Source organism: Sminthopsis crassicaudata, chromosome 4 (genome assembly GCF_048593235.1).
Source record: "Sminthopsis crassicaudata isolate SCR6 chromosome 4, ASM4859323v1, whole genome shotgun sequence".
Taxonomy (NCBI): Eukaryota; Metazoa; Chordata; class Mammalia; order Dasyuromorphia; family Dasyuridae; genus Sminthopsis; species Sminthopsis crassicaudata.
The window spans coordinates 166388963-166404179 of record NC_133620.1 but is presented as its reverse complement, the minus strand read 5'-3'; positions in this window follow the sequence as shown (position 1 = coordinate 166404179).

Genomic DNA, 15217 nt, shown 5'->3' with positions numbered 1-15217 from the left:
CTTGAATATCGAAGAACTTGCTTGGAGTCAGAGAAACCTAGATTCAGATATGATCTTATACATTTACTAACTGTGTGACCCTAAGCTCTTAACCATTGACTTCTTCAGTTTCCTCTTCTGCAAAATGAGGATAATAATAGCATCTATCTCCCAGGGTTGTTATGAGGATAAAATGAGATTTTTTTTTGTGACTGTAAATTGCACAACAGAGGCTGAGTGGAACCGGAGAGAGAATCCCTTCTTTGGAATTTCCCTGTAATAATGGTCTGGATAAAAAGTAAAAAAAAGAAACTGAGGAAGAGAATGAGAAGAAACTGTGAACAGAGATTAGCACTGAAGAGACAAGGGATTCTTCAAGGATGAAAATTTATGGAAGCTTCGTTTAAAATAGATTACTGGTTATTACTGGGCTTATATCCCAAAGAGATGTTAAAGAAGGCAAAGGGATCTGTATGTACAAAAATATTTGCGGCAACCCTTTTTGCAGTGGCTAGAAACTGGAAATTGAATGGATGCCCATCAATTGGAGAATGGCTGAATAAATTGTAGTATATGAATATTTTGGAATATTATTGTTCTGTAAGAAATGACCAGCAGGATGAATACAGAGAAGCTTGGAGAGACTTACATGAACTCATGCTGAGTGAAGTGAGCAGAACCAGAACACTTCAACAACAATACTATATAAGGATCCATTCTGATGTAAGTGGCTATCTTCAACAATGCGAGGATCCAAATCAGTTCCAACTGATCAGTGATCAACAGAACCAGCTACACCCAGCAAAAGAACACTGGGAAATGAGTGTGAACCACAACATAGCATTTACACTTTTTCTGTTATTGTTTGCTTGCATTTTTGTTTTTCTTCCCAGGTTATTTTTATCTTCTTTCTAAATCTGATTTTTCTTATGTAGCAAGACAACTATATAAATATGTATACATATATTGTATTTAATATATGCTTTAACATATTTAACATGTGGGACTATCGGCCATCTAGGGGAGGGGGTTGAGGGAAGGAGGGAAAAAGTTGGAACAGAAGTTTTTGCAAGAGTCAATGTTGAAAAATTACCCATGCATATGTTTTGTCAATAAAAAGCTATAATAAAAAATAAAATAGATTACTGAACATTACCTCAATGGTGGGGGAGGAGAGAGATATTGAATATTTATTGAGTTTTGCTTACCCTACCCTTAGGGAGGGTAAATCAAAAGCAGTTTAAATAATTCCTGAAAGCGATGCCCATTGAAGTAGGCATAGGCAGCTTCAGACTTTGGCAAGCAAACCAAACCCTCCTGGCTGAGTTGAGCCATGCTGGTTTCCATATGTGGTACTTGCTATTATATCTAATGTGAGTGACAGCTTGAGGGAAAATAGAGACATGCCCAAGCATGTGTTTTGGAGAACTTATTAGTTTGCTATATATTTTCTTAAATCTTAAACATTATTTGTAAAAGAACTTGAGCATGTCGTCAGAGTAAGACAGAAATTAACTAAGGTCTCCTGTGAGTCATCTTCCTAGCAGAACATAGGTGGATGATGCCCTCTGCTGACATATTTTGGGATAATTCAGAGGGGAAAAAAGCCCCCAACCCAAAACCAAACCATGAGAAACATCCTAAGTGAGACTTACCTAGAAGAGGCGTGTCTTTATTAAAACAAAACAAAACAAAGCAATAAAAAATAAAATTATATGCACAGTACAACTTTAAGTTTAATTTGCATCATTAACATTTTCTCTACTACTTTCTTTAGTCTAGACAACCAATACAGTAATACAGCAAACCCTGATTTGTTCTGCTGATTAAAGAAGGATTGGGGAATAATTAAATGTTCTGATTAATAAAGAGTTCCCATACTAGGCATATGAGGATCTTTTTATTTATTAGAGCACAAAGCTTAACATTAAAATGTTAAAGCATATGATTTAGACTCTATTTGGTGATATAGAATGCAACTTATGCTGTGAAGTCTTAGGCTAGCTGTTCCAAATACCTTGAATATAGCAGTGCTGCAGATATTCAGCAGAGGGCATAGGAGATGCAGCAGAATATGCTTTTGCTCTATGATTAGCCATGGAAGTTCCTTTTCCAAATAAAACTCTGATTTCAGCTTCTTTTGGTCTCTCAGAAGTGTGAAAAATGCAAGAAAATTCTATCTACTTAAGCTTTTTTTTTTTTTTTTCAGATATATAAGAATATCTCATTGAAATTTTTAAAAAACTTTTCCATGTACATCAGTTGGGATAGTCCTGTTTTCACTTACTTTTTCACTTCTTCAAGAATTTACAAACTACTCATTTATTACTAAAGTAAGTTTTTATTCATATCTTCTATTTCTTACATCAACATAGTTATCCTTCCTCCATTTCATATGAAAAATAGGTTGTTGGGGTTTTTTAAGAGAAAAAAAATCAGCATATTTTGTCAATACATAGAAAAAGTACCAAAATATATGCAATGTGTAATAACTGAGGGCTTCCTACCTCCATGAAAGAGTGGTTTGGAAGTCCAAGCTAATCCAGGAAACATTTATATTTGTGTCTACCATGGGTCAAGCACACAGCACTAAGTGCTGAGAATACATATAATAAAAAGAAAGACAGAGTCTGTTTTTAAGGAGCTTACCATTTAAAGAGGGAAATGACATACAAAAAAATGGGGGTAAGAAAGGGGAATTACTGGTGGATATCATGTTCTGTGGAGTTGAAACTGGACAGAGGAGCAGGCAAAGTGAAATGAACTAAAAAAGCAAAAACCAAGTTTCTGCCTTCTATAAAGTAAGACATTGGAAGGGGTTTGCTTTCCTGCCCTCCACTTTAATCAGATTGAGAGGAGGCTGAGGGAGATTCAATCAAAGCTAGAGTAAGCAGCATCATGAGGTAAGACTAGAAGTGATTAGGTTATCCTGAAATCAGGCAGAACAGCAAATGCAAAGTGTGTAAGACATAAAAGAATCAGGTTCAGGAATTTTTATTTTATCTTATAGGTAATAGCAATCTACAACCATTTTTGAACAGGTGAGTGACATACTCAGTTCTTTGTTTAGAAAGTTTATTTTAGTAGCTGTCTGAGCTGTGTGAAGAGAAGACGGAAGGGAGAGACTGGAACTTAGTCGAGAAACTCTTACAATAGACCAAATGAGCTGATGAGGCTCTAGACCAGTGGTCCTCAAACTTTTTAAATAGGGGGCCAGTTCACTATCCCTCAGACTGTTGGAGGGCCGGACTATAGTAAAAACAAAAACTATGAACAAATTCCTATGCACGCTGCATATATCTTATTTTGAAGTGGAGAAACAAAATGGGAAAAAATATAATGTTTAAAATGAAGTAAAGTGAAATCAACAGTTAAATCAACAGACTTACTAAGGGCCTGCTTTTGGCTAATGAGATGGTCAATGTCTGGTTCCATATTTGTCACTGCTAATCATAACAAGTGATGCAAGTGTGTATCTGTTAGTTTTGATCTGGTTGGAGATTTCAAATGTTTCATTCTAGAAAAAGTCTGTTCACAGACATAAGTACTGCCAAAGATGGTTGCCATTTTGAGTGCATATGGATTTTTTCCCTCAGAATCCAATTAGCTGACTTTCCATTGTCTTTATTTACATTTCTCCTGACTACAACCAGTCTGTTGATAAGCATTTAATATGTGTTGAACACTGTGTGAAGCATTGGGGACAGAAAGAGATGAAAATATCCAAGTCAATGCTTTCAAGTAGCTCATATTCATGGGCAAAACAACATGAAAATAACTATGAATATACAAGAAATATACAATGTAAATAGCATAAATTAATTTTCATGCCCAACTAGATACTATGTGACTATGTACTTAATAGAGAACTATAGAGCTTCCAATTGGCTTGTTCTAATTAATCTAAAATTTCCTTGTGTCATTTCTCAGTCTTTCCAAAGACAATGATATTTCAGTCAACATAAACCTCTATATCTTTTCAAAATAACCACAGTCTATCTATATATCTCTCCCTGCCATGATCTTACATTTGTCTTGTTTACTTTTTTTAAACACAAATGCAAGGAATCTAATAATTCTTGTTGAATTTCATCTTATTAGATTCAGCTCTACCTATAAAGGTTCTTTTGTGTCCTGTCATGTACTATATGAATTGAGTTACACAGTGGCATAGTGAATAAATTGCCAAACTTGAAGTCAGGAAGGCCCATCGTCATAAATTCAAATCTAGCTTAGAAACTCACTAGCTGTATAATCCTGGGCAAGTCATTTAATCCTATTTGCCTTAGTTTCCTCATCTGTAAATGAGCTGGAGAAGAAAATGACAAATCCCTCTAGATCCTTCCAAGAAAACCCCAAATGAGGTTATGGGGAGCTGGACACAACCGAATGACTTAAAAGTAATTGTGTGAATTACCCTTCCAACCTTTGAATCTTTTGGAAATATGATGGATGTACTCTTTATAACTTTATCTAATTTATTGGTATAAATGTGAAACAGCACAGGCCTAAGTAGAAATCATAGGGACATTTTCTTGCAAATCTCCTGTCATGTTATAAGCATTAACAATGCTTCTTAGGTTCAGTTAACCAGCCAGTTTTGAATATCTGACTGCATTATCATCTCCATTTTTTCCTAAAATATAGTATGAAATATTTTATCAAAAGTTTTTTTAGCATCCAGAGGAGGATTATGGGGACCAAATGTGGACCACAATATAGTATTTTCACTTTTATTGTTATCATTATTCTTTGTTTGCTTGGTTTTTTCTTTCTTACTTTTTCTTCTTTTTGACCTTATTTTTCTTGTGCAATATGATAAATGTGGAAATATGTTTAGACGAATTGCATATGATTAACCTATATTAAATTACTTGCTGCCTGGGGCAGGGAGGAGATGGAAAGGGAGGGAAAAAAATTCGGAACACAAGATTTGGCAAGTATTAGTGTTGAAAACTATGTTTGCCTATATTTTGAAAAATAAAAAAGCTATTATTAAAAAAGTTTTGCTAAAATCTAGATAAACTATATCCAGAGTTTTCCTTTTACCAATTAGCTTGATAATCTTGTCAAAAAGGAAAAGGAATATTTGGTTTTTCTTGTGCAGCATAATAAATATGGAAATGTTTAGAAGTAATACACATATTTAACCTATATTGGATTACTTGCTATCTAGGAAAGGGGGTAGGTGAGGAAGAAGGAAGAAAAAAATTGCAGTACATGTTTTTGCAAAGGTGACTGTTGAAAACTATCTTTGTATGTATTTGGAAAAAGAAAAAAATGTTATTAAAAAAGGAAAGGAAGTTATTCTGGGATGATTTATTATTTTTTTGGTGAGGCAATTTAAGTTAAATACTTGCCCAGGATCACACAACTAGTGAATATTTGAGGCCAGATTTGAATTTAGGTTATCCTGACTCTAGGGCCAGTACTATCCACTATACTACCTAGTTTCTTTGGCAGAATCTATTCTTTTTGAAGACATGATAACTTTTTGCAATTATCATTTCCATTTCTAGATTTTTGCCAACTTTCTCTTTTAATACTTTGCTTTTGAGATCTAATGTTCACTATATAAATCCAATATTGAAAATCATTGCTTAGCCTCTTGAACTCATATCCTGGTTAGTTATGAGCACAGAAGCAATAAAAATTTAACAGATGTAGTACTGATGAGATTATTTTCCAGTCTATTTTTATCTAATATTCTGTTAATATGCAGAGAGATTTCTTCTTTATTCTTTTTTTTCATTGTTTCAAATTAGTACCCCCCCAAAACAAACAAACAAAATCCCTCAACAAACAACTTATAATAATAGATAGAATAATAATACCTCGGCATTGGAAGGGATCTCAGAGTTCATCTATTCTAAACTACATGTTATAGATTTCCCTGTAACATTTCTAACAAATGATAATCTATCTTCTGCTAAAAGATTCCCTCTAATGGAGGATTCATTACTTCCTGGGGAAGCAATTAATATTTTTGTACAACTTTTATTGGTTAAGATAATTTTCTTTAAGTTGAGACAATATTTGCTTCTCTATAGTTTCTATCTTGTTGCTTTCTGAGAATAAGCAAAACAAATACTCTTCTTCCACATAATCATTCAAGTATTTGAAATGAACGATAATGTTTTCTTCTAAGTCTTCTCTTTCTCAGACTAAACAGAGTCATTTACTTCAGTTCTCTGACTTATAGTCTGATTTTTAGTTCTTTTGCTTTTAATGGATAGTCTCCAGGTAAATAGTGGTCTTTTGAAAACATGGCAATCAGGATTAAACACTGTATTTCAGATGGTTTTTGGTCAAGGGAAAGCACAGCAGAGAGATCATTCTTTTATTAACAGAGATAATATAAATCATTGATGTGTCTTGGTACCCCCAAAATCCAAGGTGTCATGTCATAGTGATGACTGAAATTGTAATAGATCACTAAGATAAATTTAATTTAATGAATATTTATTAAGGGTCTGCTACATGCTTTTTGTGCTTGGTTATTATTGTTTTTTTATTATTAAAAATCTCTGTCCTCAAGGAACTTCCATTAATTTGGAGAAGGGTATACATAGATAAATGTAATTAAAGACAATATAAAAAGTCACTAAAAACTGAAAGGATCAGGAAAAAGCTTATTGGATGTAATGAAAGTTTAGTATAACCTTGAAAGAAGATTAAGATTCTTCAAGGGAAAATGTGACAGCTTGTACAAATTCATGAATTAACAAATGTGATATTAAATTTGTGGAACAGTTTTGAATGAACTTGGAGTTGGTAAAGAAAAGGCTATATAGGTAGGTAGAGACCAGATTATCAAGGGCCCTGAATACCAGGATATAGACTATATTTTGTTTTAGAAACAATGGAGAGTGACTGAAATTTTTTAGTAAGAGATTAATTATAGTCTAAAATGTGTCTTAGATTACTTTGGCAGTTCTATGAAAGATGATTTAGAGAAGGATTTTTTTTTTGACTGCAAGGGTAAGCTTTGATATTTATGCCTAATATATATATTCTTCTTAGATTTGGAACATCATTCTTATTTATACAGATCTTTCTTGATCCTGATTTCTGTATGGCAGCTAACAGCATAATGTCTTCCACAATTTGATGCCCATGTCATTTATGCTATCTTCCAGCCCACACCTTTTGATCTAGCCTACAAAGATATTATGAAATACTTTGTAAAATGCCCAGTTGAAAAGCAGCTATATTATATCTATATCATTTATCTGATTTGTACTAATCAATATTCCAATGAATCTGATCCTATTGATACCCATATTCTCTCTAAAAAGTTTGAATCACAATTCATCATATGTGACTCCTTTCTGCCTATCCATGGGTTTGCTCCAAGACATCTAACCATCATATTGAAGGACTTTCATGAGAATTAATGACATTGTAAGAATATCAGTGGGCCTGTGTAGTAGCCAGTTTACATGGTCAAAAAAGAAAATGATTTCAGGGTGATTTTATCTTTTCTTGGTGAACACATGCTGCCTTATGTGTTAATTGTTAAGAAATTAGGAATCATAGTAATAATAATGATGATGACAAATAATTAATTTATGATAAACAGGCATTTTACTTAGTGTCACTTTGGCAGAGTCATTTTAAATTGCTTTTCTAACTTACCTTAGAATCTAGTCTAGCCTTTTGATAAGAGCATCATTTAAACTGTTATTCCTGCTTCCATTTCATCCACTTTCTCCTTTTTGTGATTCTGCCACTCTGGTTTGATCATTGGTTTCATTCATTAAATTAGACTGCTAAGGTCTAAAATAATGTTAAAAGGGGAAACAGAAGTCAACCCACTGTGACTGACTGGACCATAAATAGGAACATGAGAGTTCAGGAAGGGCAAGTCGAGTGTCTCGCCAAAATCACTCCCTTGCCCAGACTAAGCTGTTGCATGCCAATGATGAATAGAGTTTTCGGATGTGGAGTGTTTTGGAGGGGATGGAGGTAAGACTGGTAGAAGTTGTGTCTATTTAAAGTGGTGGTGTGTTTGATGAACACTCCCTGTAGTTGAAGAGAGCTATTTGTGCACTAATATATATCAAAGGTACCATTAATATCACTACAGTTAAGGGTCTGTTAGCCTTTCTCATATAAAGTGTTTTGAAAGATATCCCTAGTGACCAAATTTTGGTTTCAGGCCTGTGGAAAGCAACCCTGAAGCTTAATTGGTATGGAAGTGATATACCAGTGAAAAAAGCAACAATTTTGAAGTGGAAAATATCAGTAGAGAGTAAAAATAGCTTTTAGATGTCAAATGAGGAGGTTAAATTTTTTAAAAAATGCTTTCATTCATTGACTTTTTTCTGACCTATTGATACTTAACTCTGGAGGTTTGATGGCTGTCTCTGATGATTTTGATGGGTTGGTAGATTTTAACAGGAAATAGTAGCTTATCATAGAATAAGTAATACCTTGTTTCTCTGCAAAGCTGATTAAAAATTAATTATCACATATTTATTGTGTATAACAAGTTATACATGCAGACAATTGTTAAAGACTTCTAAATTCAGTGAATTAAAAATATTGAATATTAACTTTTTGTGTTTAATAATACAACACTCTTCCCATTCTGCCCAATCCCCCTTCCATATTCTGCCTGAAAGGGATAAAAAAAGTAGCTGTGGTTATACAAGCATATGGAGGATTAGGTGAGGCTGGGAAGGAAGGGAAATAGAAAGGAGTAAAAAACACAAACCTCACCTAGAAGGGATGAAATTGTGAATAGAATAGTTAGAAATCTTTTGGGAAGGTGAAAGGGGATAGATTTAGAATAAAGTCTTTATCACTTTGATTAGTCTGTGAAAGGCAAACCTGGGAAATAGTCATATAAGATAAAGAGGAGGAGGTGTTGACATCTATATATCCTTTGACAGAATACTCACAAGAGATCTATAAAATACCAAAGATATTTGGGAAAAAACAAACAAACAAACAAACAAAAGTATAAAGCAGAAAAATTGAATATTGAGAAGGAATACAAAAGAAATAAGGAAAATAAAAAAGGAAAAATCTGGAAAGGAGAGATATGTGGTATATTTTAATATATGTTATAATGATAATGGATAGCATTTATATAACATTTTAAAGTTTACAAAGCACTTTTGATATGTTATCTTATTTGATAATCATAACAACTCTATGATAAATGTACTATTGCTACCCACATTTTACAGATGAGGAACCTGAGGCTGAAATTACTTGTTAGTAGTTGTCTACCTTGTGCATATAGTATAATTGGGAAAAGTGGAAAAACTTATAATATACCAGTAATGAGGCATACACATAGGGAGCCTACATGACCAAGACAACTCACATGTCTGATATTGCAGGGCCCCCAAATCTTTTCCTTTCTCATGATTTTCTCATGATATTTTTCTCCAGTATCCCTATGCCATCTCCTTACTGCAACTTAACTTTTATCAAATATAATTCTCATTTTTTTTATGGATCTCTTTTCTGCTGCCAGGGGTCATACTTTTTTTTTTCTTTTTTTCTTTTTTCTTTTTTCTCTCTACTTCCATTACTTGTCTATCTTGTTCTCTTCTGGATGCAGTGTCTTACTGGAAGAGTAGCTCTATTGCAGTTAGCCATAGCCCATTAAAGAGAGGAGTTGAGAGAAAACTTTCCTTGGTGCCCTCTGGCAGAAATAACTTGGGTTTCATATTGCACAAAGGCTTTTCTTATCTTTACTATCTCAAATGTCTCTCAGAGCTGAATAGATTACTTTTTAAGGCCCACTAAGGATGAAGTCAATATTTGGTCAGTCAGCCAATGGCAAGTTGTTTCTCTAATTACATGAGGGAGAACTATATTATAGGGTATTGACTTATGTTTGCACATTGCCCATTACCATCTTATCATTTGTGCTCCTGTGATTTTATCAATAGAACTGATACAGGATGTTCTTCCTTCTACAAACTAAAACCAACCACTTATACATTGATATAATTTTACAGACTATACGATATGAAATTTCCTGCTTCTCTCAAACCAACATACTATGATTTGTTCTGGACTATTTATGCCAATTGTACAGCTCCCTACCATTGACCTTTGGGTGAACTTCAAATGTAATATTTTGAAGACATCTGAGACTTTCAGGATTGATTGGTGTGTGTGTGTATGTTTGTGTGTGTGTGTGTTTGTGTGTGTAAATAAAATACGTATATGTGTGTGTAAACATACTTTTGATTTGAATGAATTAATAAAAATGGTACCTTAATTCTTCACGTTGCATGTGCCAGTATTGTTGAAGATTTAAAAATCTTATTAAATCTTCTTCTTTTACCAGGCATGTTACTGGGTGACCACAAGGTGTCAGTGCATTCTAATGAGAAAAGAAGCATTGTGATGTTGCTAAGGAGTATGATTTTAAGCAATAAATTTTAAGTGGAAAGAAGTAGACTACCCATTTGGTTTGTGTCAAAAGGGGAGATAAAGAATAGGGATACATGGAATATTTTTTTTTGTGAATCATTTTTTTTCTGGAAAAATGTGAACTTATAAGAAATGTAATTATTCAATAGAGTTAATTTAAAGAATGTGGGAACCATATATGAAATGAGGTATTTAGAGCTAAAGTGACACAAAGAAAAAATATAATTTATTTTCCTATTTTCCTTCAATTTTTGCTCTTTCTTCTTTTGGATAGGTTTATAATTTCATTTGTCTAGGAAGCTCTTAATTAGGAAAATCCTCTACTAAGATAGATCATTACCTTCGTCTCAATTTGTAGTCTTGGAGAGAGAGTTGCTTGGAGTATGAAGAAATCGCTAGGGTTGCATAATCATACTAATAATCAATGATAATAATACATATATATCTTCCAAAACAGATCAGCCCACTTTGGGACAACTGAAATTATTAGACAGATTTTTCTTTGAGCCTGTTTATATCTGAAACTTTTAATAAACCTAAGTTATTTCTGAAATTTATAGATTCTTATATAACATATTCGCCTTTGCCTTTGCCCAAGAATCTTCTTTGGGATAATCTCCAGCCTAGGGGATCATTGGATTTAGAAATGGAAATAACCTTAAAGGTTTAATGAGTCTAATTTCCTCATGGTGCCCATGAAAATACTGGGGTATAGAAAGGTGAAGTGGTTTGTTCAGGTTTACTTGGTAGAGGTAATAATAATAATAATAATAATACAATAGGTAGAGGTAATAATAATAACATAATAATAGTAGCTAGAATTTTTCCGGAACTTCAACTTTTGCAAAATCATTTATAAATATTATCTCATTTTATCCTTACAACAACTGGGATAGGTAAGTGCAATTATTATACTGATGAGGAAACAGCAGAAGAATAGAACAAGAATTGAAAATTCAATTGAACAGACTAAAAATTCAATGCTCTTTTTACTTACATCACATTTGTCAGTGTCCTAAAATGCATCATCCAGAACAGAACACATGGTCCAGATAGTCTTTTTCCAGAGAAGATTACAGTGGGACCATTACTTTGCTATTCTGGATATAAGATCTCTCTCAAGACAGATCAAGAACATATTAGCATTCTGAGGATGTCAACTTTGACTTTTCACTCCTTAAATCTTATTTACATCAATTGTGTGTAATTAATTAGTTCTCTCTGTACTTGTAAAGTTAACTTGAAGTTCAAGATGAGACTTTATTTAATCTTCTTAAATTCATCTTATTAAATTCCATCCTTTATCCTTAACTTGTTAAGATATTTTGGTATCTTGTCTGTCATCCAAATTGTTACATATTACTGGTTACTCCCTCTTTTCACCTCTCTTTTATGTCATCTCCCAATTGGATGATATTTCATTTATATAAGGCCCTCATTTAGTATACATGGGGTATAGGACATTTGTTTTACTTTAGTCACTGAAATTTGTTAAAAAACATTTGTTGGAAAAAGAAAAAAAATGTATATTTCTGTGGGTGGGTGGGAAGAAAGTATTAAGCAGAGAGAGAGAAGAGAGGGTGAGATGGAGAGATATAAAATAATAACTATTATAGTTCATTTAAAGTGGGAAAGGTCCAGATTAAATGTAATCAACTCTGTTATAAAAATTAACATATTGTAGTAGAATTTCCACATAAGAATCTATTTTGAGAGTTTATAGATCTCCTTAGAGACTTTAGATGAAAAAAAAAATTCCATCAGGTTGTTTTGTAGTGGTTGCTTAGGAACACTGTGTGCTTATTGAATGATTTAGTCAACTGCCTATGGTCACTTCCTAAAAATATCATTAGTGCTGTATAATAAACTTTATAAAACTCTATGGTCAATCTGAAAGGGAAAAAACACATCTAATCTGATTGATCACATTTTATCTATAGGGGAAAAAATCCAGCAATGACCTTTATCTATAATATTGTCATTAAAAGGGCTGAAGTGAAGTTTTTCAGGACCTTTGAATAGTTATGATTACTCTCTCTCCTCACTAAAGCTACTAGCATTTTTGCCAATCCAAATATATACAGAGTAAATTTTACTTGCTAAAGCTTAATATCTTTTAAAGATGGGCAGTTGGTCTATTCTGGGTTATTGAGACTGGGTTCGATATGAAAAGAACTTGAAAAATGTGTGTATCTCTTCATGTGAAGCTTCATATAAATTTCAAGAGGCAATGTAGTATAGGAGGGAGAAAGTTCATCTTTGGAATCAGAAAGGAATGAATTCAAGTTCAGTCTCTGTTACATACTGATTTTGTGGTCCTGGGCAAGTAACTTAACCATTTGGTGTCATAAGAGTTAACAATTGGATTCTAACTCCTGATCTATTAAAATTTTTGTTAAATATTATTGACATAGCTCTGCCCCCAAAATCCTATTATGGAACTTCATAATGGCATGTAAGTAACCCAAAATTCTATTCTTGCCAGCAGAGCACAGGCTTAGACACGGACAGTGCTATCTATCATCTAAGGATCAGCCTAAGTGGTACTAAAGATGCTTCAGAAGCCTATTCACCAAATAAGGAAATTATTTTTTTACCTTATGAATTAGAGTAAAATGGTAGCAATCTGGATTATTGGAAACAGTCATCACATTTATAAAATCATCTTTATTTTGAAGTATGCAGGTATTGATTTTAACAGGGGAATTTTCATTATAATAATTAACATTTTTGAAATTAGTAAATACTTGTGGAGTCTTTTTCAGTATATTTCTTGTATTTCCCTAACAAATGTGATATTTTCTTCATCCAGTATTCATCCACTTGACCATACATTAAGTGTTTGTTATTTTCTCTCTCTCTTCCCCCCCTCCCCCGAGGCTGGGGTTAAGTGACTTGCCCAGGGTCACACAGCTAGGAAGTGTTAAGTATCTGAGACCAGATTTAAACTCAGGTCCTCCTGAATTCAAGGCTGGTACTCTATCCACACCTAGCTGCCCCCTATTTTCTCTTAAGGCCAGAGAAATAGTACAATGGATGGAGCACTTGGCATTCAACCAGAAAAACTCATCTTCTTGAGTTCAAAACTAGCCTCAGATACTTAATTGCTATGTGAACATGGGTGAGTGATTTAGCCTTATTTGCCTCAATTTCTTTATCTGTCAAATGAACTAGAGAAGCAAATGGCAAACCACTTCAATATCTTTGCCAAGAAAAACACATATTGGGGTAAAAAAGACCTTCCCTCCCTTCTTTCCTTCCTCCCTCCTCCCCCCCCCATACATACACATACAAAATCACCGAAATCCAGGGAAAAGAGGGGGACATCCAAAGTTTCATATATGTAATAATTGGGATTTTAGGTGGTTCTTGGAAGATGGGCAAAATAATCATTTACTTTTCTGGTAATAGCTCTGTAAAATTTGACCTCTCAGAGCTTGTTTCTTTATTTGCAAAATCTATCACTTATCTAATATATCATTTCTTTTTGAGTAAACTGCTTTGTAAATGGGAAATGCTAAATAAATTTGAGATACTCATGTTATCGAAATTGTAATTAGTATTTAGCTCTTGTGCTAGACTATCATTTAGACACAGTTTCCCCCAAGAAATCTAGTAACTTATTTGTCACACTTTCTTGCCTCTGGATTACTCCTTGTGTCTTAATTCTTAATTCTTCCTCTGATTCATAGTCTTCTTGAGTCTTCTCCTCTTTCAAAACCTGTGTCCATGTTAGGACCTTTCTCTAAGCTTCAGTATAAGTGATATCTAATTCTTTCTCTTTTGCTGAGTTTGGATAATAGGTTACCTCATAATTCAGGTTTGTATTTCTTTCTTCTCCAGGTCAGTTTTGATGGCTCACTGCTGAGTCAACAATAAATCTCACCTTCAGGGAGCTTTACGATAAAAATGCTTCATACTTATTATAATGGTAATAACTGTAGCCATATACAATTAACTCTAAATTTGAGATAGCCAAATGGTTCAGTGGTTAGAGTATTGGACCTAGAGTCAAAAAGAACTGTATTTCAATTCTGGTTTCAGGCATTTGTTAGCTATGTGACTCTCTTCAATAAAATGGAAACAATAATAGCAACTATCTTCCAGGCTTGTTGAGAAGATCAAATGGAATAATATTTATAAAATGTTTCACAATGAAATAGAAGGATTTTGAGCTTTCATTAGGAGAAGTCCAGAATTAAGCCAAAAAATATGGACCCACAAGGATCCATAAGAACCTAAACAGGTGAAAAGTGAAAAGAAAATATAAGGAATTCATTAGAGCAAAAGTTTTTTTTACATCCCTACATGGGACAATGATACTTGTACACAAAGGAGTACACAAAGGGCAGAAGGAAGAAAAAAAAGCAGAATGGGGTAAATTATTCCACATAAAGAGGCATGACAGAATTATTACAGTCAAAGGGAGGATGGGATAATGGGAGATGAGAATTGCTTGAATCCTATTCTCATCAGAATTGGTTCAAAAAAGGAATAATATACACAGTCAGTTGATAATAGAAATCTATCTTATAATTGCACATATATAATTTGTATCAGATTGCCTATTGTCTTGGGGAGGAGAGAGTTAAGGGAAGGAGAAAGAAAAAGTTGGAACGCAAAATCTTAAAAATGAATGTTGAAAAATATCTTTACATTTATTTGGAAATATAAGATACTATTTTTAAAAAAAAGAAATCTCTTACTTGAAAGGGAAGTAAGAGGGGAGGAGAATTTGATTAGAGAAATTCAAATTAAAACAACACTAAGATACTATCACATACATATCAAATTGGCTAATATGTCAAAAAAAAAGTGATGAATATTGGAGAGGATG